The sequence below is a fragment of the Manis pentadactyla genome, chromosome 4 (genome assembly GCF_030020395.1).
Source record: "Manis pentadactyla isolate mManPen7 chromosome 4, mManPen7.hap1, whole genome shotgun sequence".
NCBI classification, from domain to species: domain Eukaryota; kingdom Metazoa; phylum Chordata; class Mammalia; order Pholidota; family Manidae; genus Manis; species Manis pentadactyla.
In genome coordinates this window covers 155,242,803-155,248,765 of record NC_080022.1, presented here as the reverse complement: position 1 = coordinate 155,248,765, position 5,963 = coordinate 155,242,803, and the positions used below count along the sequence as shown (strand labels likewise).

Genomic DNA, 5,963 nt, shown 5'->3' with positions numbered 1-5,963 from the left:
ATTTACTAACTAATGTTAGGACACCTGGTATCCCTTTGTTGGGACAACTCCATCCTTGAGGGGAAGAAAAAGGTGAAGTCCTTAATGTTAAACAAAATGGCAGCTTTAAAATAAAATGGCAGGTGGATTAAAGAGCTAAATTAAGAAAAAAAATGTAAGAGTGGAAGAAGAAACAATGACATTTTCTGACCTATCAGATTTGCAAACATCTTTTAAATCTGATAATATGTAGGGCTGGAAAATGTGTAGAGACAAGCATGTTCATTAACTATTAGTGGGAATGTAATTTGGTATTTTTACTTCAATCCATATCAACTGAAATTTAAACTACATAGATACATTCATCTAGTTCCACTGCTATGAATTATTCATATGGGCATCTTTGCAAAAGGTATATATATAAATAAGGACTTTTGAAGCAGCATTCCTTATCATAGTAAATGAATATTTTTTTAAATACTAGAAGAAAACATGGGGTAGAATATACTTAAAAAACCCTTTGAGCTTTCTATTCCTGTATTTCATGCTTCAAATATGGTTTATGCTTAACATGTCCCCTTTTTACTTCTGAGATCAGTTAAATAGGACTAAAATTTCATGTTCTATTTTTATGGATAAAATGTGTTTTTACATTTAAGTTCATTTGGAATTATATTGGCACGAAGGGAGTTCACATTTCTAATAGGTATGTTTCCCAATGTCTTTTGTGAAATGATTCATTTTTTATCTATTGGTTACTGATCCTTCCATTTTTTGATAGAAAGTTTTTATATACCCTGAATCTGTTTCAGGGTTAACTATTCCTATCCACTGATTTGTTGCTTTGGCACCTATATCTTGCTTTTAATTATTGAGTTCAAAATCTTCAAACATACCCTGTAAAAAGTAATCTTAGAAGCGAAACAAGAACCTCATTATTTTTGCTATTGTTTCTTTAACTGGAAAATATCAGTAGAGTCTATGAAGTAGTGGTCCATTGTTCATCTATTAAAGCCAGCCTGTGTATTTAGAACTGTGGGATCATATGTCTCAAGAGGTTAAATTCTGAAACCCTGCCTTTATTCGGACCCTGTTGTTTCTGCAACTCAGTATTTAACAAAAATAATCAGTTTAATCTTGCTGCTGCTATCACATTCATTGTGCTCAAATGTAAATTAGTAGGAGACACAAAATTACAATCACTGATGCCTGAGTCCCAAAGGTGTCAAACCTGTATGTGTTCTTAATTAGCCGTAAAAATTCTATCTTTCCTGTTTTCTACAGATAACTGGTTTCAGAGTCACTCATGTGGAAAGAATATTCATACCTTTTCTCTTCAGATAGCTCTACTTATATACTTAGTGTAGCATTTTTTTCTAAAGAGATCTGGCCTACTTGTGATTTTTATTGCTTTTCCTTGATGAAAAGTTCCATTTTTCTCATTTTCTGAAAAATTAAACAATAGCTATTTGTTTAAATAATTTGGAAAAAGCATTTTTGTTTTCTTGAAGTAATTACTGTGTGCTCTAGTTTTACTCAGCGGTACTGTTTACTCTGCTTCTGTTGGAGAAAGTTTTAAGTCCCAAACAGCATGCCCTTCAGAATTAGAGACAAAATCAGAGAAGGCAACCTTTAAGATAGAAACTAGTGAAATTTAAACACTGCATTTGTTTTTAGGTGCTAACAAGATAATTTTGGTTTCTGAGCTGGGGCAGGAGCAAATTGTTTAGAACACTCACTGCCTCCTCTGTGCTGAGATAATAAGGCGTAACAAGTTTTTTCCCACGTGTTCTTCCTCTATCCAGTCTGTGGAACTTGAGTGAACTTAGAAGGACCTCAGAACTTACTTTTAAAGAGGGTAAGCTTGTATTTTTAGGTGAATATTGGTCAAGCAGTAAGAACACTTAATAATTTACTGTTGGCTTTTGATTTAATCCTTTCATTTTTTTTCCCGAAGATATTCTCTCAGAAAAATCCTGAGTGTTTTTTCCCCCCAGCATGGGCTTTCACAGAAAAATCTACTTCACTTTCCAGCTGTTTAACTTGGCACAAGTTACTTAGTACCTACCTCCTTAGCTGTAAAAAAGATAGATAGTGCATGGATGGAATATGTAATAAATAGTGTCTGCCTATAAAAAGCATTCAATAGATGTTAGCTTTTATCATTGTTATTAATCATTTATTTCTATTAAGCTTCTTGACTAAATTTTCTCTGTAGTTTTACTTTTTACCTCATTCTCCTATAATTTGGCCTCCGCACTCTTTACCACCCTGAACCATCCATCCACTTCTTCCCTCCCAGTTACCAAATTCAATTCCAATTCTCTTGATCATTGACTTCTCTGCTTATTTGTAGCTTTCACCACACATAAACATATATACATACATATGTACCTTAAACATTGTATTTTAACTTATTATATACAGTCATTTGTCAATCTTTTGATGTAGGGCCAAGACCTTTACTTTGAATATCAGTCTACTATTTGGAGTTTAGCATCCCTCCTTTTTCCATAAACCACACCAATAGTATATCATATATAACTTTCAGCTTTGATTCTTTTTTTGTGTGTGTGGGATTTAAAAGATGTTTTATTAACTATCTAATTTGAATCTGCTTACAACAAAAAAATAATGTTTAAAGTAATGAATGAAAAAAATGTTTATCCTAAGTCATTACTGAATACAAATCCACAGCTTAATAATGAGATTTAAAAAGAAGCAAGGAGAGCATGCAATTGCTCTAACACATAGAGTTAGAAATAAAAGGTAGGAGTACACTTGTTTTGGTAATTCTAAATATACAAATATAGTATTTACTAGATCTACCCTGCAGTGTAGCACTGCTTAATTTCCAAATATACAGTCATTCAAAAACCTTAAGGAAACATTAAAAATGTTCCAGGCTACTTTCGTGAATATTAATGGATATTGTGTTCTTGAGATATCAGAGTTAAAAATACCATATTGTTTTTAAAGTTAAAGGGCTAAGGGAATAATTAAAGTATCATTTTTTATGTTTCTTTTAATCCCACAGGTGGCTTTACGTTAAAGGTATCAATGTTAAAAGGAGACTTATTTGACAAATAGAAATCAGTTCCAGAATCAAAGTTGTCCTCTTGGCAGAATATCAAAATTTATAACTTTTCCAAAACATTTTCATAATAACCTACTCAAATAATTCTAAACAATTTAATCAAGGGGGTCCCTATTTAACACTTCTTCTACTCTTACATTGGCAGTTGGAATGGAAACCCTCTAATGCTACTGTGGGTAAGTCCACTAGGCTCTGATCTGACCCTCAAAATGACATCCCTGTTTGGTGTTAAATTACTGATCTCTAGGGAATAAGAAATCAAAGGGATTGAGAGGCCCAGAACTGATATTTTTGTCAGGGAGAAGGATGAAGATTAAGTTGGAACATTTAGTCCCTTCCACAATCAAGCCCTACCTATACCATAATAAAGCCTCAACCAACTCCTGATTAGTTCTTACCCTTTAGAAATTACACACCATATAGTAATTAGATATGGAAGAAAATAAAGAAAAACATTTTAATATACATGAAGAAATAGAAACATAGAATTTCTCACAAGGCCTGAATCAAAAAAACTTACAAAAGATCATCTGAAAATAATCACTATTTGTGAGCTTATTAATACACAGAGATCATCTATTTGTTACTAAGTCATATTAACTTACCAATAAAATAGTAAACATACCAACATTTTAAACAATTTTATAAACTGTCATTTCTTTTGTTAGTGTCACTCTCTCAATCATATACAAAAATAACACTACAGGAATATCCACCTAACCTGTCTCCATCTCTTGTAAAGTCCTGGACACTGGAAAAAGACTGGTCATCAATCTTCAGTGTAGATGTCCGCGGCAAAGGGCAGGTGCATGTGGCTGCCAATGACATTAGGCAATCGAGATAAGTCTGGCAGGCTCTGGATCCGGGATCTGAGTTCTTTGCGTACGAGGGAAACTGGCTACCTTGCGCTTGTATTCTTCCAATTTATGCTCTTTCTCTGCAAGGGCTTCCTTTTGACAACGAAGAAAATCTGCTAACATTCGAGTGAGTTGCTTCCTATCATCTATTTCTGCCGCCAATCTGCCATTATAATCTGCCAGCAACATACAAGCATCCTCTACCATTTTAGAAAGCCTTTCTTCAGATTCTTTATCTGTTATCTTATCTAGTAGAGATACTTCTTGGACTTCAACAGGCAAAGATGCTATTCTCCTGAAGCCGCATTTTCTAGATCTTGTAATGCTCTAACGAGATCTAGAGTCTGTGGTGGTTCTCTTGGAGATCCCAGAGAGGAAGAGTTTTCATCATCTACCTTTACTGTTCATAAATTCGCTTCCTAGGCTTCTTATCACCATACAGAGCTTGCTTAAGTTGTTCTAATACATCATTTTCATAAACAGACCTTTCTTCCCAAATAGATAACACTCTTCCAAGGTGTTTCTTACAACTTTCATCAGTTTCACTTGAAACATGCTTAAAAGCCTCCACTATAACTGGTGCAAAATCTTTTGTAAACTCTGGCCCCTTCCTTTTGCTGTTCTGAATGACATCATTGGCTAGGTAGAGAAAAGTACCTTGCATATGTTTTCTCGTCAGTTTGTAAAATCTTCATCACTTTCATTGCTTAAAAAGACAGGCTCTAATGAATTTTGGTTTGGCTTTGCGCAGCTCCCGCTCCCACACAGTGACGATGGGCCGCGAGTGCTTGCGGTGGTGGATGAGCCACCTGGACAAGGTCTGCACGCTCTGCTGCGAGTTGCTCAACTCCGACAGCTTCTTCTCCAGCACCGCCTCAGAGAAAACGGACATCCCTTCGACACAGCGTTCACGCCGTCCACGCGGTGGGGCTGAGGGGAGGAGAGTTCCGCCCCCTCGCCGCGGCCTCGCTCCTCACCCCACCGGTCCCCACGCCCTCACCCTCACTGCCGCCACAGCCAGATCGGCCTCAAAGCAGAAAGATGGCGTCCGGCGGCTCAGCTTTGATTATTTAAAATGGAACAAACTTAAAAACATACTCAAAATGCTCTCGATGCAGAAACCTTCTGGCTTTTATGATTTACCCAACCCACCATCAGTCCTTTACAGTAGTCTCACATATACCTAATTCACAACAGCTTTTTTAAAATAGATCTGCCTTTATTAAATCTTCCTAAAGCATTCAATTTAGTTTTTACAGAGAGAACTTTTTTTCATCCACTCATGTATCATGTTATATAACATTTAATTAAATATGTAATTAAGCAGGAACTACTGGAACAAACAGGTTTGTGAACTAGCATTGACTCAACTGTGAGAGCAGTAGTGTGTGTATGTATTAGAGGACTGAAGTCTAGTCCCAAAGTTTCGGCATGTAATGGGCATCAGTCTCTTTTAGAGGCAGTGGAGAGTACTGGTTAATCAGGTAAATCATTGAAGTGGTGATTGGTGGAAAGAGCTTCTATTGCATAATTATTCTTGGAAGGGTTTTAATGAAAAATGAATTGAAGAAGTTAAAGGATTAATAGAAAATGACTATTTTTGTAATAAGAATAATATAGCTTACTCGGCCTACTTACATACAACAAACTAAAAATTAAATAAAATATGTTCTAATATACATGGACATTTTGTTTTTCCCGTTCAGCATCCATTCACCCTACTTTGAGTAAAATGATACAAAGATTTATTTTTTCTGGGGCATCATTCCCTCCCCTACTCTCAAGTTATGTCCTTGGGTAGCACTGGTCCCAGCCTCAGCTCTGGGAGACAACTCAGAGTGAATTGGGCCTATCAACATACTCCATCTCTGCGGTCATAGTGATGGCTTCATTAACAAGCTCATTAATGATCAGAAGCCAATGAAGTATGCGGAGACATTTCCTGGGGCTTCTGGGAGAGAAAAGCTTCCCTCTAATAATGCAACTACTGGAAGAGACACTCACCTCGGGACTTGGTGTCTACAAGAACA

The 5,963-nt window shown here is 36.1% G+C and overlaps 1 pseudogene; it reads right to left on the bottom strand.

The window, feature by feature from the left end:
- Positions 1-2,553: 2,553 nt before the first annotated feature.
- LOC118933435 (regulation of nuclear pre-mRNA domain-containing protein 1A-like) lies at positions 2,554-4,825 on the bottom strand (annotated as a pseudogene).
- Between the last annotated feature and the right edge of the window lie 1,138 nt (positions 4,826-5,963).